A 23,268-nucleotide genomic window follows, 5' to 3' on the forward strand; every position below is an offset into this window, starting at 1 on the left:
TCTGCAGGGTACAGAACTGTCCTTCAGGATCCAGGGACAAGGGCAGTCTGTATTTTCACCCCAGAGGCAATTGGGAAGCTCAGACCAACGTTTTCTCTTAGATCAATATGGTGCAGGAATATCTGCTTCTTCCTCACAGCTACCTTGGGAAATTTTGTCATGAAATCAAAACAAACAAACAAAAATCATTCGGTAAACCGTGAGATGCAGCATACCTCACAGGGCTTGAGAGGTTTGTCTTATCAGGAACCCTGGAAAATTCTTTCTGCCTCTGGTGGGTCTGTTTGCTCTGTGCACTGGCCCTCTCATTTGGGAACTCACACCCACACAAAAGAAGTTTTCTTGGGGTGAAAACAAATAGAAGTTTCTAGACAAGGGCAACCTGTAACAAAGAGGCCAAAGTAGCATTAGGTGCTGGAGAGCCCAATGCACGCCTATAACTCACGTGTCATTTATGTAATGAAAAGAGACACAGAAATGCTGCTGGGGGCTCTGGCATGGTGGGCCTCAGCTGGGCGCTCCTTGGTAAGGAGCCTGGCTGTGTCTGGGCCCGGCTGTCCACAGCTCTGGATGAGGGGTTCAGTGGGATACAGTTTGCTTTTCCTGCATTCCTCCCAACTCAAATCTCCCATCTCAGCTCAGGAAGCACTTCTCCTCCACTGCTCAGAACGGAGGGCTTGGCGCAGGGTGGGCTACCGCTGTCTGCAGACCTCCGAGGAGCCAGGCTCCGGAGTGAGGGCTGATGAACATTCTTTGAGCACCGGACAAGCCTGGGCCCAACCTGCCACCCACTCTGCAACCCCATTAGCCTCAGGAGAGGAGACCCTCTCCAACATGGGAAAGAGGGGTCCACAGGCACCAAGTGACAGGCTTTGACATAGGGAAAAAAAATGACCTTGGGGTTGATATACCTGATGCAGAGGGCAGCTGGAGCCGATGGCCTGGTCCCACCATTACTGGTTGCATGACCCTGGGGAGGTGCTTCGAGGTCCTGCCTGTGTCTCCGGTGCCCCATCTGTCAATTGCAGATGACACTACCAGTCCCTACCTCTTAGGGGACAGGGTAATATGTGGGGAGCACCCAGTGTCTGCCACACCCTGCATGCCAGCCAAGTGCTAGCTATTATTATCATTACTCTCAGGTTGAACAGTCCATTTTTGTTGGCAAATCCAGAAGAAAATGTTCGGAGGAAAATTGGATGATTTTCCCCTTTGGGCTCAACAGACTGATCTAACCACCACCCCAGGGCAAGGCAGTCATCTGATAAACACTTATTCCCTTTGGTTTGGTTGTCCAAGGGCCTGTACCTCCATCCTCTCTGCTCTTTGGATACTAAGGGGCTCCCACCACGCCTCCCCGCTTTGGAGGCAAATGAAAGAGTGAGAAAAGGAAAATCAGACCCAGCTGCACCGTGCCGCTAAGTGAGAAGCAGAATGTTCCAGCAGACCATCATTTGGTTTCCTCTCAGGACGCCATCCAGGTACAGGAAAGTACTCAGGCACTAAATGAACATGGAGGCAAATCGTGAGAACCAGAAGCCGGTGTTCTCAGGAAAGGCTTCAACGAGGGTGACGTAATCAAGGTACAGAATAGCTGCACCCATCGTCTGGCAGGCTGCAAAGTGCCCGGACACCTTTAGAGAAGTGGATGCTGGACTTGGCACAAAATGGCGGCTCCAAGCTTGGGCTCTTGAGCCAAAGGAACCACATGTTTGAATTCTGACTCTCTCACTTTCTAATGGTGTGCCACTGGGGAGATACATATCCTCTGCGATAGCATCGTCCCGCAGAATGTTCTGTCACAGTGGAGATGTCCTGTGTCTGCACTGTCCACCATGGTGGCCACTGGCCACATGTGGCTTTGAGCACTTGAAATGCATAGCTGGTACCCCACGTTAATTAATTTTACTGTGAACAGCACACGTGACTGGTGGCCACTGTGTTGCTCAGTGCAACTCCAGAAGCCTGTTTTTCCTGGTCTGTAAAATGGAGATGGTAATAGTTCCTGCCTCACAGAATTACATAAGATAAACGCCCCAAGCTCATGGTATGCATTTAATACAAATTAGCAGTTGCTATGATTTTGTTTGATGTCCTGTAGTCCCTCTGCTCCCTCCCTACACACTCTTCTTTTTTCCGTGTGGTGAGCTCTCTCCTTCTTGGGGACTAGCATCGTGGCAGGTAGAATGACACTCCGCAAAGACGCCCCCTTCCTAACTGCTGGGACCTGTGCTCGATGACACCATATAACAAGGTGGGGGTCGGGGGGACATTAAGGTATTATGGTTGCAAGAGAATTAAGGTTGCTAATCAGCTAAGGTTAAAACAAGAAGATTCTGTTGGACTATGTGGGCAGTCCCAATGTAATCAATCAATCACAAGGGTCCTCAAAAGGCAGAAGAGAGGGTCCAAGGGAGGTGGCACAGGAAAGACCCGGGTGGCCATTGCTGACCCCAAAGAGGAAAGACGGCCATAAGCCAAGGAAAGCGGGCAGCCTTTGGACCCTGGAAAAGGCAAGGACAGGGATTCTCCCCTAGAACTTCCAGAAGGCGCTCTGCCTTGCCAACACCTTAATTTTAGCCCCAGTGAGACCCATTTCAGACTTCTGACCTCCAAAACGGTCGGAGAATAAGTCAGTCTTGTTTTAAGCCCCCGAGTCTGTTAACAGCAGCAACAGGAGGTCAACGCAAGCTCTAATCTGCTGATTCCATGGGAAGACGGCGTGGCCGGCCTTAACCAACTCCCAGAACTTAAATTTCACATGTGACTCATCAGTCGGATGGTTTAGAACAAGCCTACAAGATGTCTCATTGACAATGCCTTTTCTTTCTGCAAAAAAAAAAAAGGATCTGCGTTCCAGTTTATTTTCAAAGCCCTATTTATGTGTTTCAACTCAGTTCTCTTTAAATGATACAGTGCAAATTATAGTCCTCAGTGGGTGTACCCCTTAGAGGACTCTGGGGTTACAAGGAAAATAAACTTGACAGTACGTGTGTATTTTTCCTTGCGGTGAGATTATCTCTTTTATTGCCCAACTGCGCTCCTTTTCTGGGCCACCCTGCCATAAACACAGGGCCATTTTCAGATGTCTTGGCTGCCCCAGACCCTTAGGGCTAGTAAAAAAGGTGGAGGGAGGGTACACTATGTTAACTGTTCAGTCCTGCGCCTCTCCTCAGGCTCACCAATATCCCTGACCACAGAGGCCTCACCTGCTCGTCCACTTTCATGCACAAAAGCACAGCCTGGCTTCTGCAACACCGGGAAGAAAGTTCTGGAACAGAACTTGCTTGGTCATATCAAAGATGCTGATGCAAAACTCTTTCTGCAAAACAAGACAATAAAACGACAGGCTTGTCTGGGGCGAGGCTAATTTCTAACATCAGGCTAGAAAGAAGACATGGGTCCATGATCATTTATCCAGAAAGCTCTGAAAACCAAGAATTTTATCTGTAACTCCTGAGTGACAGGAGGCAGCTTATAGTCTTTATTCATCTAGCTTGGTATACACAATCTACTGCAGAAAATGTTTTGTTGCAGAGGGGCACTCTGTAATATGCAGTAGTTACAGCACATTGCTTTTCAGAATTCAAAAACAGATAAAGCTGAATCACCTGCTTTTGGATAACACAAATGGTTTGGATAACGGGTTTTTGAATTTGTACTAGATTTGCATTTCGCACAGCATCTTTTTCCTCTCTTGTTCCTCCTAGGAAGATACTGAACAAATATCTTTTTTTCCCCAATGATATTTTTGTTTTACCAATTTCAAAATTGGTAAAAATGGGGGGGGGGGGGTGTGCAAGGGTAGTTCAGTGGTAGAATTCTTGCCTGCCATGCGGGAGACCTGGGTTCAATTCCCGGCCCACGCACTTCCCCAAACAAACAAGCAAAACAAACAAAAACAAAAATTCAACAAATGGTGCTGCAATAACAGGATACTCACATGGAAAAAGAATGAAATGTGACCCTGCCATACAGCATACAAAAATAAAAAAAAATCGGTAAAAGGCACAAAGGGAATTCTGGGCCAAGTGCTGTGTGAGGCATATCCCTGACCCCTTTCTAACCAGATGCCCAATTCAAGTTCTGACCTGCCCTTCACCAACTCCCAGTGACCTTGAGGCAGTGCCTCGTCTCTTCAGTTCAATCTGTCTTAATGCATCAAACACTTATGTGCAGTTACTCCCTCTGCCCCCAAGTTCCCGAGAAACCACAGATGAAGATATTGCATGTCTCTGCACATCAGAACTGGGCCTGATCCCAAAATCTGTAAATTGCATCGACCCTCTAGACCGTGGCCAAGATGTCCTTGCCACCATTAATCTCCAAAGGCTTTGTTTCTCAACCACTTGACTGCCTACAATGTCACAGAAGACAGTGCCTCCAGTTATTTACAACTCCATCAGGCTCCACTAGAGCCTGAGTTGTTCTAGAAAACAGTCTAAGGATTAACTGGTATGGGAAGCCAAGGGTGGTCACAGGAAGTTGCATTTAAGGTACAATTTGCCTGTGCAAAAAAAAATTAATTCCATTTCTTCGGAACATTCTGTTTGGATCTCTTCCAAAGACTCTAAAATACAGCCTGGTAGGTTTTATTCATGGAGGCAAAATTTGGGGGAAAGCTGAATCAACTCACCAGGTTATTCCCAGAAAATCGTGGGCTTCTGGAGAGGAAGTAGGGCTCAGAGTTTAATTTGGATATTATGAGCTCACACCAGATTTTGCTGTGTGGCTGCTCATAGCTTCCTACCTGTGCTGCCGACTAAATGGGGAGGACACTGGGTGCCCGAGAGAACAGGTGTCTCAGAGGGAGCTGTCCCAGAAGCAGTCGGGGTTCGAATGCAGGAATGTTCGAATGCAGGAATGAAAGGTGCAGGCAGTACCATACGGGGTGGGGAAGCGAGAAGGGGAAAGGAAGGGAATGCAGCTTGCCACCTCCATGGGCGACGGAGCTCATTCACACAAGGAAACTCTGAGTAATGGTGTAAAACACATGCCTCAAAATTATCCCTCCCCAGAGGGGCAGCTGCTCCTTAAAGTACAATCTCAATTAATAAATCAAGAAGGAATGAAGGAAATACAAAACCTCCAGAAGGCAAGTATCACACTGATGGTGGTGGGCCTGATTTAGCCAGGATGCTAAAATCAGCAGGTAAAAGTTTGAGGAGGAGCAGGGTATTTGCGAAGTCTCAAAGTCTCTCCCCCAAGAGAGTTACTAATTACAAAAGGGAAAACAGTACATTTGCAGAGGAAGGCAGGCAGGTTCATAGGGCAATATCGTGCCCCGGTTATGATGTCCTGAAAGGACACAACATTCTTGCCAAAAATGCCTGACCTCATTTTCAACATCAGAAAACACAAAAGTAAGGGACATTATTGAAAGACTGGAGAAAGGCTCTTCCAAAGTGTCAAGGTCAGGAAAGACAAGGGGAGACCGAGAACCCTTCATGGCTTAGCAGAGACTGAGGAGACCTAACTACACACATGCGGGGGCCTGGATGGGAATCTGAAACAGAGAAAGGACATTCGTGGAAAAACTCACGAAACGTGAATGAGGTCTGTGGTTTCTGTAGTAGTGTATCGGTGTCGGTTTCCTAGCAGCGCTCATTGACCCTGGTTGTCTAAGATCACTAGGGGAAGCAGGGCAAAGGGTATATCGGAGCTCTCTGCCCTAACTGTATAATTTTGCTGCAAGTTTATTGGAAAATTGTGAAAAGAATTGTGTCACCTGAGAAGTGAGGGAACTGGGTATTTATACATTGACTGTGCAATGACTGAATTTCTGGCATCTGGGTGGGCAGTATGGCTTTCTGGGGTCCAGGGAACAGGCTGGTAGGCTCTGGCAGTTAGAAGCAAGGCGGAAAAGCATACTAAAAGTTCCAAGGGATGGGGGGCTGGGGACCTGACAGCATTCACCTTAGATGCTCACTTGGCTAAGCAGCTGAGGAACATTCTAGGGTCCTCGTGATTGTATTTCATCTCTTCCTTCTCCGCGGGTCTAGCCTTTCCAAATATACTTCCACATAACCCAGATCCACTGCTCAACAATGACCCTTTCCCTTGCTGGGGGACATGGGCATTTAACCTTCACCTCCAAGTCAAGTTCTTTCTCACCTTTGAAATGTCCACTTCCAACAGGAGAGAATGCAGGCTTCCTGGTATCTTAGACCGAAACTCAATATGAAGTTCAGAAGATAATGATCAGTGAGTCAAAGAAAAAAAAAAATCTCCCTATGTATTAGTAATTTCATCTAAGCATATTCGGCCACCCTACCCTCAGGTGTAATGAATGACCTGTGTCAAGGAGTCGCCAGCCATCCCCTCCACTGTAAACCAGAGGCTGCAACACATCATTCTAGCTTCCACCAACAGCAACCACGGTGACCCATGGCTTACGCCATACAGCATCTCCAGGCCCCCAGCGCCCAAGGTTCATCTTTTCTCAGGAAAAGTCACCTCTCTTGTGGATCTGATGGGATATTTATTTCAGAAAACAGGGGGAGTCCCTTATACACACTCTTGACCTCTGTTTTAAATTACTGCTTCAGGTCTCACTGCCAAACTCGTCACATATAAAGGGACTCACTGCTAAGTGTGTAAATAATTTTTAAAATTCCACTGGTAGTGATTTGGAAATAAGAGAGGCTTTCTTTTCTTTCTCTTTTTTCTGCTAGGATTACTATGGAATTTAACATTGTTTTAATTTGCAACACAAGTTTATTAAAACCTCTTGCGCCCTGTATATAAATGTGTGCTTAAGATCGTCACAAGGCTTTAGGGTATTAAGTAATTGATGTAATTAAACAAGCACATTGTAGCCCTTGGGCCCTACCCTGGATGTGAAAATGTTTCCTTTAAATTTCAAAGAAGTGGGGACACGGAAGAGCCCTGTCACCCCTAGAAAACCTAGCTCATCCTTCACACAGATGTACGATGAACAAACACCTCAGTTGTCCACAGGTTTACGCAAATTTGGGTCTTTAATATCATAATAGGAGCTCCTGGATCAAGCAGACATCTTGGTTTTTGCCACCCAACCTCCACTCATTTTCCTCTGCTAGAGGGAACCCAATTTCCCTCGGGGACCCGCCCCCACGCAAACGCTCGGACAACAGGAGCAGGTGGGGCTCTACCCGGGCAGCAGCCTTGGACCTACGGCAAGCAGTGTGGCTCAAAACCCACGGCCACAGTGATTGGTTCAAAGATGTGCATGTGATTCAATGGGAGCCAATGAGAAGCAAACAGCTGTTACAGGGAATGCTGGGACCAAGGCACCTTCTCCCTTTAAAGTAGTCGAGCCGGTGCCACCATCTTGTGGCTACCTGGAAGAGCCCAATGATAAACTCAGCATGGAGACGGAAGGGGAGGTGGAGAGAAAGAGAGAGCGAGAAGGCATCAATTGGTTTTCCTGGAAAATTAACAAAGCATACCGCTAACTGTTGCATCATCCTAAGTGTAAAAGTTACTCCTTAGATGGTGTTATGTCAACTTCCCTGCTTCTCCCTGCAATCATTGATGCAGCAGAAAGGATGGTGAGGACCAACTAGCCCTGGGGTCAAGAGCCCTGGGGTCTGAGTCAAGCATGACTTTGGGCAACTCACTCCCTCCTTCTGGAACTCAGTTCCTAAATAAAGGAAGGGAATGAGATGGCCTTTAAAATCCCACCTCCAGAATAATCTCATAGGTGGTTCATAGTGGCTTTGAAGAGAGTTCCCAAACCTCAAGATGCCTCTTCCCCACCCACGTGCCCTTCGCTGGGCTCTTCCCTGCTAGAAGTCCATCCCCAGACCATCAAAGCTGCCCTTGGGGGGCTCCCTCTGTCACTTCTTCCTAGGACCAAAGGAGAAGACACTCCACTGGAACTCTGCAACCTAACGAGGAAGGTGCGGCACAGAACCAGAGGCATTGCTTCCTTATTTATTCCACATAAAACCACGTTTTAGGATGCCGGATGAGAAGAACAGGGAGCATCCCTGCCCACAGTGTGCCTTGCCTGAGTCTCCTGGGACGCTTCTGTGGAAGGTTAAGGAAAATGCTGCATTTCCACAAAAAGAGCTCTGTTGGAGCATGAGAATACTTGTAGCAATAGGAGCACTTTACATCTGGGTGATAGTTGGTATCTTTTTGGAGCACTCTGCTCACCTTTGGAGATCCCATAGTCCCAATACTAAGTAATTGCCCAGTTTAAGAATATCCATTACTTGTTCATACACAGGTAGGCACCCCAGCCTGTGCATCCAGGATCTGTTCACGTCCCCCATAGCGCCCCCTCTTGGCCATGCTTCACGTTGAGGATGTGCCTCAGGAGGACAGACTCAGGGTCCCTGGCCATTGGCTTTGGGTCCCAGCTACAGGAGATATGGGGGACTGCAGTGGGGCAAGGGTGAGGTGGGAGTGTACCCACCCCTACACGCTGTCCCTGCACTTGCCCCACCCAGAGAGTGAAATGTTCCCGGGGCATCTCTCTTGCCTTATGGGACCCCTGCCCTGCTAGGGCCCTTGTGGACTCTGGACAGACACATCCTGTCACCCCGTGGACACCGCACCCTATAGGAGGGCTACGATTAAAGGGGGCCATGCAAGTTCAAGGGCAGTGTTGGCCCCTGACGCCTTCACAAAACATAGTTTGGAAGCCCCAACCCTAAAGTACACACGTCAGTCCCTGCCCCGACAGCGCCCCCCAAACGCACTGCCTGGGAGTTCTATATTTCGTCTCGGGCGGCAGCAGCCATCCTGTCCCTCTGCTTGCTACACAGTTCTCTTTTCAGAGCGAGGCACGCGGGGCACAGAGCTTTCCTGCAACTTGGAAAAACAGAATCTCAGCTCTTTCTGCCACGGTCAGCAGCAAAGGCATCGGGCCAAACTGATTTTTCCAGGGTTTCATTAATAGCTGCAGAAAAGCACTTTCATCTATTCTATCCTGTTCTGTTTCTCAGGGATCTGTTTCTCCAGGCGCCCCTCACCGCTCATGCCAAAGACATTTCAGAGGGCTGGGCACCAGCGGAGGGCACCTGCCCCTGTGGGCCGAGCTGCCCGGAGCTTGGCAGGAAGGCAGCGTGGGGGCCGCTGCAGTGGTGCAGCGGGTGCTCCCATATCAGCGCAGCTGGCAGTCAGGCTTATCGAAGTCTCATGTTCCTGAGTGCTTAGGGCACACTCCTCAGTCTGCACTGCAGTCACGTGACATATCGGATAAGGCTTTGTGTGTGTGTGTGTGAGATCAAATACATATAAAATTTACCATTTCAGTCATACTAAAGTATACAATTTAGTAGCATTTAGTAGCATTTAGCACATTCACAGTGTTGTGCAACCATCCTTAGTATCTAATTCCATCACCCCGACAGGAAACCCTATACTCACAAGGCAGGCCCTTCCTCACCTCCCTGTCCCCTATTCCTGGCAACAATTAATCTGCTTTCTGGGGCTAAAGCGTTTTAACTCCTACTCTGGAGATGGAAAAATAAAGATCCAAAGAGGCCGAGGGAGTCGGCGGCCAGGATGGGTCCCTGCCCCGAGTCTCAGGCCCCAGGGGTCTGGTTCTGGACTGAGGGCAGGGCCAGCTTCTTGGGGACCCATGGCAGAGATGCACCCTGCCCATGGCCCTTTTAAATGGGCTGTCCTGGGGAAAGCACGCATCGAGTTAAAGAGGTGCTTTTCCCAAACCAAATACCAAAGTCTCTTTCACAGGACTTAAAAATTAAACAGCCCTGTGACAATAGGCCAGGAGAGAAACTTGGCCTTGAAAGGGCTGTGAATAGACAGGAGGAGACAGAAGGGAAATTTGTGGGCACGAAACAGTACAGATCCTTGTTTCACCATTTTTTAAGGAACAGACAGTTATTTCCACTGGAACCCAGGGAGGATTGAGATTTTCAATTTTCCTACAACATAGGAAGGAAATTGAGACTTTTAGTTCTGGTTCATTCATTTCAATTCAGAATCACTCTCTGGATGGAAAACTCCAATGGTCTATTCGGGCTGAATGTTTAATGCCTTCACTCCTTCCAACTCCCTGTGCATTTAGCCCCAGCTCTTTTTTTTTTCTTTTCTTTTCTTTTCCTTTTTTCTTCAGGTTCTAAACTGTTGTTACAAAATCACCCTTCTATTTGGAATTTACTTTATCTCCACCATTCAATCATGCCATCACAAACTTCAGCTGTGAAAAATGGATCATGTTTCCAGACCTACATTGAAAATTCCTTCATCATGTTACTAATGTTTATGAATTTGGAGGTATCATGTCCTTTTGTGACATCCAGGAAACCAGATTCTGCATCAGATCTGTCCCTTGGCAAAGCAGATGTCCAAAGCCCCTTAAGTCAAGGGTGCTGTGCCTTAGAGGAGAATCGGGGGAAACGACTACAGCAGATTATTATGTTGGCTTCACACAACTCCACACCCTGAGAGTACAAACACCCTCCATAGGCTCCAAAAGCATACTTCAATGGGTGCCCCAGGACTGACCCCACAGATCCACCAAACACTGACCCCAAGTCCCCCAGGCCCCTACCCACAGAGCGTCTCAACAAGGAAACATGGTATGATACATACTGGTCCCTGCCCATCAGAAGACAGATGCGTGGCAGGAGAGGCATATTACTTTTCATGCCAAACATTTCCTTATGAAAAATATAAATAGGAAGAGTCTTCTTGGAAGGAGGGGAAGGAATAGAGGTGGGGAAGGAGAGACCTGTAGTGCTGGCATTTGCCATTTCCTGGAACATGAACTCAGACCCTTAATATCATTCTATGTATTTGCCAAAACTCATCCTTCCCCATACCAAGTATTCCCTGGCAGCTGGTCCAAGAATACAGGCCTGGTCCTTTTCTTTGGATAACTCCATTAAAACATTCTACTTAAATGTTGGAAGGTCACGTTTTCCAGCTTGGAAAGAGACAGAGCTTATTTGTATCACCTCCTCCTGCAAACCTTTGATGTCTCCCACTAGCTATGAAGCAAAGTCCCTTCTTGGTGCACATTGTAGGTCTTTGACATATATGCTAAAGTGACTTACCCTATGTTAATTTCCTCATCTGTAAAACTGGGCATGAAAATATTTGCCCTGTCAAATATTTGGGAGAGCTGAGGAAGCAATTTCAATGATTTCCCATATACTACCAACCTTAGTGAGATACCTTTTTGTCACTAGTTTAGCCACATGTGTGTTCCATGTGGGACAAATGAAACCAAATCTTAGTCGCTTAAAATGTATTATATCTCATAATTCTGGGGGTCAGGAACTCCGGCAGGGTTTGGCTGGGTGATTCTTCTTTCAGGTAGAACAGAAGGCACTTGGTGGAACCCAGCCAGCTGTAGGCTGGGCTAGAGGACAAAAATGGCTTCATTCACATGGCTGGTCCTGGGAAGAACTTGGAAGGGTGAGTTTGGACAGAGAAGAGAAGTGTCAAGAGAAAATGGCAAGAAATGAGATGTGGTCAAATCATACATGAGCTTGGTAACGTGTTTAATATGGAGGGTTTTGATCCCAAAAGCAATGGAAAGGCAATAGAGGATCTTGAATTAAAAAAAAAGAATTTTGTGTAATTTTCTTTTCTCTTAATTAGACCACGTGTTGACCTACCAGAATGAGCTGGGGTTGCATTTTCAGACAGGTAATTAATTTATTAAAGGCGAGAATGTGATGGTAACGCGAGAACTGAGGTGCCCCATTTTGGTCGTCTTTACAATCTTGGAACAAGGTCCCTGATATAAAGTCACACATTCCAAGGGATCAAAGAGGATAATGGATGGAAAAGTACTTTTTCAAAGTATTCAAATGCTATTCAAACATAAGGTTGTATTATTATTCAAGGTTGGTGAGCCAGAGGAATTCTGTGCATAATTAACTAATTGGTCTCATATTTCTCACCACGAAATTTTAATTTAAAAAAAATAATATTTGACTCCCAAGGTTTTTAAACTATTCTGTTTCATGGTGTTAATTTCTCCATTGTCTAGACAGCTGGAGAGTTAGACAGGATCATCAGGAAGAAAGAACTGGTTTATGACAAAAAGTCAACCTTCTCAGCCAATGGAATCTACATATCAATGACCAGTACAGCAGCTGTCATAAGAAAACCTTTAAAAACAAACTTTTTCACTCTGGCACATTTCTGGAATTTGGCACTGGATGGCTATTTTGCACTTTTAATACACACAAAAGACCTTTTAATAAAACCATAGGAAAAAGAGATTGGAGAATGTGTGGCTGGGAGTTGGGGGTGAGGACCCAGCTCAGTTTTAAAGGATACACCAACCAACTTTCTGGAGTACTATCAGGAAATGAGATGGATTCTAAAGTTCTTGTTAAGATGAGAGGGCCCCCAGGAGTCATATGGCAACCTTTCGAGTTTGAGTGAATCAAAAGACAGAAAAATGTAGCCCTCAGAGTTGGGTCAGAAAACCAAATATAGAGTAGAAAGAGCGTCAAGGTTATTTTATCCCATGTGTTTACCCTGTTCCCCATCTCCCCAAATTGGGCATTCCTAATTGGAATAACTTCTTCCTTCTATGGAGTCAATATCTTCTTCCTTGAAAAGCCTATTCATTGGCCCCAGATCTAACTTTTTTTTTTTTTTTTTTTTTTTTTTTTTTTTAAAGAGAGAGGGAGGAAGGGAAGGAAAGACAGAGAGAAGGAAGGAAGGATGGAAGGAAGGAAGAAAGGGAAACATCTTTAAACATTTTCTTGTTTTATTGTATTTTGTTTGTTTGCTTGTTTTTTACATGGGCTGGGGCCGGGAATCGAACCGAGGTCCTCCGGCATGGCAGGCAAGGACTTTGCCCGCTGAGCCACCGCGGCCCGCCCGATCTAACTTTTGAGGTAAAGCAAAAGTGCCCAGGTCTTCAACTTGATTGTTCTGCTGTGATACCTTCTAGACTAGGCAAAACATTCCTGGTTCCTTTTACCCTAAGGCACGGTCCCTCTCATCAAAGAGAACTCTCACAGTTGGGGTGGCATTTAGCTGCATGGACAAAAAGTTGATTCCAATGACTTCACCAATAGGGGTCATGTTTTTTCATAAAATAAGAAATCCACACAGTAGCTTCATGACACCATCAATGTCACAGCTCCCTTTATCTTTCTGTTTCCCTATCTTTAATGACTGTCATCTTCAAATCTGTCCCTTACAGGTTACAAGATGGCTGCTCCACCTCCAGCATCATGTCCCTGATTGAAGCAAGAAGAAGGAAAAAGGGGCAAAGAGGAATGATGGATACCTGTGTCAGGAAAGCAAACAATCCCAGAAGTCTCCATTAGGTTTCTGCTCGCATGTGATCACCCCTCAGTAACAGGGAGGCTGGGAGTGTTTGTAACTGGTATGTTGCCACCCCAACATCTGAATTCTTTTTCAGTAAGAAAGAAGGGGAGAATGGACAACGGGCACATAACTGGTGGCACCCATCAAAACCTGTTCTGGTTATGTTCCTCTTGAAGCCAGCAGTCCAGAATTAGCCAGGGTGCTCCAGACAGGGTCTACCCAATCAATATAAAAATGAGATGGCTTCTAACTCTGAGCTTGCTTTAACTACATGGACTCGGGGTTTGAATCCAAGCTCTAATATTTACTACCTGTGTGACCTTGGTCAGCTTACCTCTGCCTTTAAAATAGCACTTTCTCCATTTATAAATTGAGAAGAAGAATACTTTGCAAAGTCATCATGGTAATTACATAAAGTCATTTAAGATCAATGAGTGGCTCATGGCAGGTGCTCACTAAATGCCCATTTCCTTCCTTTCTCCACATCCAGGCAAACTACATCCAGAAAGTGATATTGGAACTTGCTGATTTGTATCCTTTCCTTCCTATATTAGCGCTTCCTTTATGCTCCTTCATCAACACTCTCTCATTCTTATCCCTATTGTACTGGCCCACGGGCAGTGATTGTTCAATTTTCTGGCATGTTGTAAGCTAGTTACTAACCACAGCCATTACTAAAAATTTAATTCTATAAACTTACAATAAAATAAATGATATTCAAAACAAAGATAACAAATGCTCAAAACTCACCTCTTTCTCATTATTTTACTACATCCTCCTACTGTCTATGCTCTTGAGCTTATTTGTGTCTGTGGAACCTGGAAGGTGGCGCTGCACCCCATGGGGTGAGCCCCCACACTTTCCCCAGCTCAGTGCTCGGGGATCCCACACTGGTCGCTTGAAGTCGGCCGTGGTGGGCCATGGAAATGGGCAAACCCTACAAATCAGGGCTTCCTGACTGCTTAGTTTTTTTTTCTAGACTTAAGAAAGAGATGAAGGAATGTTAAAAACGCAGACTAAGCAGGTTGTGGGAAGATGGCAGAGTAGGAAGCTCCAGGAATCACATCCTCCACCAGAACAGCTATTCCACAGGCAGGAACCATTGAAATCAACTACTGTTTAACGCCAGAGGCCAAGAAAACACCATGCAGCATCCAGGGAAGAGGCTGATAAATTGCAGTAAATCCTGAAAATTCACTCTCTGGGCAGTAGCTACCATCTCCCATCCCCCAGCCTTGGGGCAGGCAACAGTGAGGTCCCCACTCCACCCACCTCACCCCCAGGTCCAGGCTTCAGGTACAGCTGGCTGGTGCCAGGGTGGGACATAAAGACCTTGGGTGGGGGTAAGCAGTGTGATCACTGCTTGTGACTAGCTACTTCTGATCGCTGGGGGCCAGCTCTGAGGGTGGCCATGGTTCCAACCCACCCTGGGCAGAAGCGGCGGTTAAGAGTTCCTTTCCTCTAAACCATGGAAAACAGTTAAAGGGAAGAATTTATTGGGCAAGTGCCAAATCAAGAAAACCCAGCCTCAAGCAGTCTTATGAGAAGCCCCAGATGCTGTTGATGGCCCCTTCCTCCTCCATCCCCAGGGAAGACTGAAGCCAGCCACCGTGCTCCCTTTGTGGGTCTGTGGCCTCTTTTCAGCTGGGAAAGACTGACCTGAAGCTGCTCTCCAGGGTCTGCCCCCTCCTCACTCCCCAAAATTTGTCCTCCAGGCAACAGTAGCTTGGGGCAGTGAAACCTGTGTAAGAAACAATGGAATCGGGCAGCCTGGGGCAAAGCCTTATCTGCTTTAAGTCTATAGTGGAGCACCCAGGGAAGGGAGAAAGTTTGTTTTCTAGGCAGTAGAGGGGACATTCAAATTGCTGCCAACAGGGTAACTCCTGAGGCTACTAGCGAGCAGGAGCACAGGACAAGACACAGGCTCTGAAAAGACGGGGAAGATCCTACACTTTACACTGGCATTGGGCTGCCCTTCTTGAAGATGAGTAGAACTCAGAAGGGGGGCACCAGCCAATGCAGGGCCAGTTTGCAAAGACTGTGACAGGTGTTTTTTGCATTGGTTTGTTTGGCTTTGTTAGCTCCTAGCACTCAAGAAAATCTCTGTCATATCACTAACTGGATACAAATTCAAGAAACATGTAGGGACTAAATCTGAGAGTTAAATTTTTTAAATGTTAAAATGTACAGTGCACAACAAAAGATGGTAAGACACAAACACAGGAGATGATGGCCCATCCAAAGGAAAAGGATAAAAATCCAGAAAACGTCAGTCTGTGGACATACCAGACAAAAATTGTAAAAAAAAAAAATACTCAATTGGGGGCAAAGTACAAATTACCAAGTGAACAGTGCTGGGGCCATTACCTGTTAATTTGGGAAAAGATGTTGCTTTAGATTTTCATTTCAAACCATATACCAAGATAAATTATAGGCATATTAAAGAATTAAATACATAAATTAAAATAATAAAAAGAAACAGTATTTCTTAAGTCTTTGAATTGGAGAGAGTTTTATACTACAGAACATACTGAAATAAATTCACCAAGAAACAAATAGGTATGACTAATTTTTTTCATTGACCTTGCATCAAGAAACATCATCTGCAAAATTAAAAGCCAATTTAGATGGAATGACTTCTAAATGTTGTGTTAATTTCTTTTTTTTCTTTAATTAATAAAAAAAAATAAAATAAAAATTAAAAAATAATAAAAGCCAATTTAGGGGGAATACTTGAAATGAACATGACGAGGAGTTGATAGCTTTGATATAAGAAGTCCTCATACAAATTCATAAGATAAATACTATCTCCAGTAGGTAAATGGGTAAAGGAAATCAAAGTTAATTCACCCACACAAAAAAAGAAACACAAGAGTCAAATAAACATATGGCAAAAAAGGTTCAATCTCACTGGTAATAAAAAGAAAATTAGAATAAGGAGATACCATCTTTCATTCATCCAATTTGCAAAGATGAAAAACCTAAACTACTCAACGCTTGTGAGAAGCCAGGAATTAGGCTCTTCTGTATATGGATAATGGGGTGGAGAGAAGGAAGAGTGGCTGTGTGACTCAAGAGACTTCAAACTCTTCTTAACTTTGACTTGGCCATTGACCTCTAAGCCTCTAAGCTGGACAAGACTTTATGTATAAAGAGGCTCATCACAACAAATGAACCTGAATGGCCATGAATGAGACTTGTTCTGCTAATCCTTATGTTCTAGTTTGCTAGCTGCTGGAATGCAATATACCAGAAACGGAATGGCTTTAGTCAAGGGGAATTTAATGAGTTGTTAGTTTACAGTTCTGAGGCCGAGAAAATGTCCCAATTAAAACAAGTTACAGTTCTAAGGCCGAGAAAATGTCCCAATTAAAACAAGTCTATAGACATGTCCAATTTAAGGCATCTGGGGAAAGATACCTTGGTTCAAGAAGGCCAAGGGCATTCCACGTTTGTCTCTCAGCTGGAAGGGCACATGGCAAACATGGCGGCGTCTGCTGGCTTTCACATGGCTCTACCAAAAAGGGACTCTCTCCAAAATGTTTCCTCTTTTAAAGGATTCCAGCAAGCAACTCCACCTTCAATGGGTGGAGATACACCTCCATGGAAATCATTTAATCAAAAGTTATCATCCACACTGGGTGGGTCACATCTTCATGGAAACAAAATGCTCCCACCCAGCAATATTGGATGAGGATCAAAGGGCATGGCTTTTCTGGGGTCCACCAAAGATTCAGACCAGCACACCTTAGAATCAATGGGTTTGTGGCAGGCACTGAAAATTGAGTTTGGGAAGAGTTACTAAAAAACATTAAACTCAGTAACTATTTATTGAGTGCCTATCAAAAGCCAGACTTCCAAGGTTGGAGAATATGGATTTTTCAGAAGTTGGATTTTGGGTAAAAACACTACCTACCTACCTATAAATGGGACCTCCACATTTTTACCTCTCAGCATTTCTTACTTTTTTGGTCATTGACTTACATAACATTTCAGGATCTCCTCAAAGTTCCCTCAATGTCTATTATTATTATTCAAGTGTATGGAAGTAATCTTTTGTCTGCTGACAAAAATATGTGCTCCTCTATCTGGATGTTTTGAAAAATATAAAATTAACATGAAATAGAGAGCTCAATACAGTAAGAAGAAAAAAAATGTGGAAAAGATGTGCAATAAAACTAAGTGACACATCCATGAAAAAGAGAACAACTGAATAAACTGTTTATTTGCTGATTTGTATTTCTTATAATTTTTATACTCATACTGTTTATCTGTACTCAGGAATACTAAAGAGCAAATTGCCTACTGATGCAGCAGAACTGAGGACTCTAAAAGGACAATGCTGAGCCAAAGAAGGTAGACCCAAAAGAGCCCATCCTGATGATTTCACTTATTTGAAGTCCTAGAACTTCTGGAAATCAAGAGAGGGGGTTACTGACAGTAAAAGGGCTCAAGGGAACTTTCTGAGGTGCCAGATACCCTATCTTTGGCTGGGGAGGAAGTGACACAGGTTTATATACTTGTCCAAACTCCATACATTTAAAATGGAGGCCTTTTATTTTATGTAAATTTTATCTTGATAAGGTTGATATAAAATTAGAAAGCACTCAAACTAAAGTGAACAAGTCATGGTACACTATTACAACCACAGTATTAACTATATTAAAATAGACATCGAGGGCGGGCCATGGTGGCTCAGCAGGCAGAGCTCTCAGCTGCCATGCCGGAGACCCGGGTTCATTTATTATTGTTTTGCACGGGTGCCTGCCCGTGCAAAACAATAATAGATAAATAAATAAAATGGACATAGAAAAACAAGCAGGAGGAAATGTACCCAAGGCTGGTCATCCCTAAGGGGTGGGGTTATAGGTGATTTCTAGCTCTGTTTTATAGTCCTCCATCTTCCATTATCTCCTCTGAATTTTCTGCAATGAGAACATATTACCTTTCTTTTAAAAAAATTTTATTAATAAAACCAATCAACGTACAATATGAACATTCTTTTCTTATCACAGTTGTATATTCATCATCATGATCATTTCTTAGAACATTTGCATCAATTCAGAAAAAGAAATAAAAAGGAAACAGAAAAAAAATTCATACATACCATACCCCTTACCCCTCCCTTTCATTGATCCCTAGCATTTCAAGCTACTAAATTTGTTTTAACATTTGTCCTAATCCATACTTGTGGGTGCAAACCCTACTTGTAGTTAGGACAGTTTGACGCGGCTATTCCAGTTAAGGTGTGAACCACCTCATTCGGAATGGGTCTTAATCTGACTACTGGAGTGCTATGTAACAGAATGAAATACAGACAAAGAAGGAGAAAGCCATGTAAGGAAGAAGCTAAAATCAAAGGAACCCAGCAGAGGAAGGAGAGCCCAGCAGACACCAGCACGTGTCTGGCCATATGGCAGAGGAGCCAGGGTGAGCAGCAGCCGTGCTTCGGGGGGAAGCACCGTCCTGATGATGCCCTGTGTGAGGGTGCTCACACGTGACGCTCATGTACCATGAGCGAATAAATACTCATTGTTTAAGCCAAACCATTTCATGGTGTACACATTGAGCCGCCTAGGAAACTAAATAAGTTCTAAGGAACACCTTGGGCACACTTAACTTATAAGGGTGTAAGGGCTGGTTGTTTCTAGTTGGGCGGTCTAGCAGATAGGACGGATCTATGACTGTTCATTTCCTCATCCAATGATAACTGAGTGAGAATGCTACATTGGACAGAATAATAAGAAACAAGATGGATAAAACACAGTTCCTACCCTCAGGGACTACAGTTTGTAGAGGAGACAAGATGTGTGTACACATATCTAAAATAGAGCATATTACCTTTACAATTGTCAAACTATGAAACCTGGGGCCACCAAGCAGGGACTTGTAAGCATTTCAGGGGCTTGAATTCAAGTCAGCTGTTCTTGCTGGGCCACTTCCCAAGGCAAGCTCTGGGCACGAGGACACGGAATTTAGTATTTTCTGCTCTCCAGCATCTTACAGACTCCTCCCCAGCCACGGGTCGCAGGACTGGAGAACAGTGCCTCCCTTCCCCACAGGGCCGGTCTCTCTCGGAACGGCCACCAGGCATTTCTCAGACGCTGAGGAAGGACAGCCCAGCCCCTTGCCTGGGAGTAGCATGACCAGCCTGCTGAATGGAGGTGGGCCACCCTGTCTGCGCCAACGGAAGTCTAGGCAGAGCTGAGGCTCTGGGGGTGGCGCTGGAGGGGAATGAGGCAGCTTTGACATTGCAGTGAGATGTCACGCTGCCGGCAGATGCTCTGAACTGCTAAGTGACTCTTGGCTCCACGTTAGGAGATCAGGGCCTTGGGCAGTGCTCGGGGCAGAGCCTCTGGTTTAGGGTCACAGCCCCCCAGCTGAAGGGTCTGGGCTCATTCCAAGGAGCCTTCAGGGGAGACCGGCCCTGAGCGGAAACCCAGCAGAGAGGCAGGTACTAGCAGAGCTCCCAACTCCGGATTCTTGAAAGCTCTGAGGGTCAGAAGGGGAAGGTCTGATCTTGGTAACAAACAGCTTGGTTTCAGAAAGCTTTGCCTGGTGGCAAAAGTCAATTCCTACAGCAGGGGCGCCGTGTGAGCTGCGGAGAGTCTTCCTGGAGGCATCAGTCTCGTGTCTCCCCGAGATGGTTATCCTGAGGACAACGTCAAGCGCCGAAGAGCCAGGGAACCGTGGGCAAACCCAGTCACCCCGGGGCAGGGGAGGGGAGGGGCAAGCCAGAGGGAAACAGGACCCATGCGGCCTGCGTCCCAGATCCGTTAATAACCGGCAATTCAAAAGGGCATATTTGAGCTCTGGAGGTGAGAAGAGACAGGATGAAGGCCAGAAAGAGACAGACGTAGACTATGGGGCAGTTCCCCGTGGCTTCGTCAGCGGGAACAAAACATTAACCAAATGGATCACAGGAGGAGAGGGGCCTCAACCTGGCAGCACATCAGGAGGCAGCAGCAATGGGGCCAGGACGGCTGGCATGCAACCATCCCCATCTCTTACAGACACGAGGTGCCTCCCGCAGCACAGAATTTTAACGGGAGCTCACAGCACTCTCTTCCCAGGCAAGGCCCCAGCAGCCTCATCCAGCCTGTACAGATAAAACAGCACGAGCTTGAGCCTCACCCCAGAGGGCCAGGCCCAGAGTCAAGACAGCCTCTGGCAGAGAGCAGAGTGTACACTTGGGAGGCAGGAGCCCCGAGTTCCAGTGCTGCCCCTGCCGCCGTCTTCTGGCGTCAGGTGGGGAACCCCCCGGGCCCCCCACCCCCGTTTGCGCACAGTGTCAGAAGGACTCGGTGAGACGGGGCCTGTCCCAGCACTTCATGGGTGCCCAGGCCCACAAATGCACACCCACTGTTAATAGTCCCTTTGTTTCCGGATCCAGCTACAAAAACAGTCCCAAACAGGAAGACAAATGTGCTCTCCCAGAGAACCTACAGGTGCTTGCAAAATAAAAAGCATCCTTTTAATAACTCAGATATAGCACCTTCCAGCCAGAGGGCAGCCCACAGGCTCATGTGCTGAGACCTGGGTTTTTCCACTTGGGGGCACCGAGGTGTATCTGGAAAGAAAAGATGCCGGCCTGACTTCGAGCATCCTTGTTTTTACATGCCCGTGCGGCACTGTTCGGACCCGACGGCTGGTCCTCCCCCACCAGAGCAGGGACAGCGTGGAGAAAGAAAGGAGGGGGAAGGGGCGCCTCTGCGTTTCCTTTCATAAAATCCACTCTGATTGAACTTAGAAATAGCAGGAAAATCAACACCTCAGAGGCTCACTTTCAAAAAAGAAAAAAAGAAGAACCCTCCCAGGCTTAGCCCACAAAACGCCTGAGTTATGGGCCATGAGCCAGAGAAAGAAACACAGACTGTCCTTGATTTGGTGGCAAGACGGGCAGGACGGGTTTTTACATTTTGAGGAGTAAAGGGGAAAAGGGCTAAGGTGTCTCATTTCCCTATTGCCTTTCATGGGCAGGGAAGAAAGAAAGGCTCCGAAGCTGGGGAGAACCATCGGATGATAACTGCTGGAGGCTGGCTCCGCTGATGAATGCGGTGTAAGGAGACTCCACGCGAGGTCAGAGCGTGGCAGAGACAGTGACCGGAGTCCATGGTTTATCCCATCAGATATATCCAGGAGTGCCGTCACCCAGCCGTGGCCTCTCCTCATTCCAGCTGAGACGAAAGCAAATGCTTTCAAAGAGGGGAGGACAGGAACAGACGGGAGGATATGAGAGACAGCAATTTCTTGCAGTGTCCCTAAGAGATGAGGCAGCGAGAAGGTTTCAAAGCAGGAGACAGGGAGAGGCACCTCTGATGGTTTGCAAAGGATACGCCAACCTCAAATGACTTGGGGGAACCGAAAGCAAGTTGATCCTGCCTGGACCGTCAGGGGCAAACAGGGGACTCACCTACTCAGAGGCTGGTCTCTGTCCAAGAGTGGAAGAGTGGTGATGTTACAGAGTCGGTGACACCCCAGAGTAGGCCCATCAGCGGCATCAGGAGCTTAAAAGCGAGTCGCAGACTACGCGCTGGCTAAAGCGCTGTATCTGAGTGACCAAAAGGTAGCTGGACATTTGCATGCTGGAGCAGAGGGCGCACGTAACAGTGCCCGCGCATTTCAGGACTGTGACAGTCGTGGAGGGCCGTGATGCGCCTCGGCTCGTGAATTCTTCTGACGCCGTAAAAGTCAGTCATCACTGAGGAGAAGGTCCTTGACGGGACTCAGTGTGCACCTGACTCCCCGAGGGCTCAGTAAATGTATCATGAGCACAACCACCTCTAGAAACAAGGTCCCACGAGCAGTTGTGCCAAACACTTGGGCAGATCCGGGCGTGCTTCGAGGGGCGCTGGGTGCATGGAGCTTGGTGCTGCCCCACCGTCTGGGTGTGGTGCTGGTCACAGCAGCAGGACCACCATAGGACTGGGGAGGAATGGCGGTTGTCTTCAGTGGGGGCACCTCACCAGGGCCTCGATTTGCCTTCTCTTTCTCCCTTACAAAACCCTCCAAGTTAATTCCAATGGAAGGAACGCTACTTGACTCTGTCAGGTGCAAAGAGTTTTACATATGATTATTCATTCCTCACAACTGCCCTATGAAGTAAGGTCTTGCTATCCCCCACAGGAAACTGAGGCTCAGAGAGGTTAGTTTATTTACCCAAGGCCACACAGTAAGTCAAGGTTCTAAAATGAAATACCAAGCTCTAAAATGAAACACCAAAGCAGCCCTTTGGCCTGGCTCAGGTGAAGGAAGAGCTCCTAAAGCTAAAATGAATGCAGCACCCAAACACCAAGTCACAACAAGGCACACGGAGTGGGGAAAGGGAGATGGCTAACCATGGGATTTTTCAACAGATGAAAAATGGTGGATTTAGTCCTGGTTTCTGTTTCCTACATTCTCAGTAGGAGCGGACCAAACAATTTATATAAAACACCAACTGTAGGCTACTGAGCTTCCCTCTTGCACCCTGAGCGAGGAACCAAGAGAGAGACCCATGGCCTTGGCCGTACCTTCTCCCTCAGCCACGACAGCCCCCAGGGAACAGCAGGAGCCACAGGGTCCAGGGTGGGGCTGGCCAGACAAGATGACCACCTACGGGGCTGGGAGGTGGGGCCTGGGCTCTTGTCACACCGGCCTAGCCTCCAAGGAGGGGGGGTGGCCGAAGTTGAGTTCAACCACATCGGCCTTGAGTCAGTCCATCTCGCCTCCAGAATGAAATCCCAATAAAAACTCTAGACACCCCGGCTGGGGCACGCTTCCCCACTGGGTGACATCCAGTGATGCGCCCTGACTCCATGGACATAGGACCCCGGACCTTTGCATTTGGGGGCCCTACCAGACCTGGCCCTGCGTGTCTCTTCTTTGTATCCTATCTGCTGCAATGAAACTGATCATGAGTCTAGGGCATTGGTGGGGGGGGGGGGGGGACTTGCGGCCAGCGGACAGAGTGAAAGCAGGTTTGCAGGGATTATGTCTTGAACTTCTGGACTCTGGGGAGAGAGATGA

At 46.7% G+C, this 23,268-nt stretch overlaps 2 long non-coding RNA genes across 2 annotated transcripts; one reads left to right on the forward strand and one right to left on the reverse strand.

The window, feature by feature from the left end:
* Positions 1–923: 923 nt before the first annotated feature.
* Positions 924–3,316, reverse strand: LOC143682230 (uncharacterized). The gene is made up of 4 exons (XR_013175040.1): positions 3,210–3,316; positions 2,611–2,829; positions 1,402–1,502; positions 924–1,015 (listed from the first exon to the last, which is right to left on the reverse strand). It is a non-coding gene; the product is annotated as an uncharacterized LOC143682230 (long non-coding RNA).
* Positions 3,317–7,298: 3,982 nt separating this feature from the next.
* On the forward strand, positions 7,299–14,055 carry LOC143682231 (uncharacterized). Its single transcript, XR_013175041.1, has 3 exons — positions 7,299–7,532; positions 13,133–13,318; positions 13,751–14,055. It is a non-coding gene; the product is annotated as an uncharacterized LOC143682231 (long non-coding RNA).
* The last annotated feature ends 9,213 nt before the right edge of the window (positions 14,056–23,268 follow it).

Source organism: Tamandua tetradactyla, chromosome 5 (assembly GCF_023851605.1).
Source record: "Tamandua tetradactyla isolate mTamTet1 chromosome 5, mTamTet1.pri, whole genome shotgun sequence".
Lineage (NCBI taxonomy): Eukaryota > Metazoa > Chordata > Mammalia > Pilosa > Myrmecophagidae > Tamandua > Tamandua tetradactyla.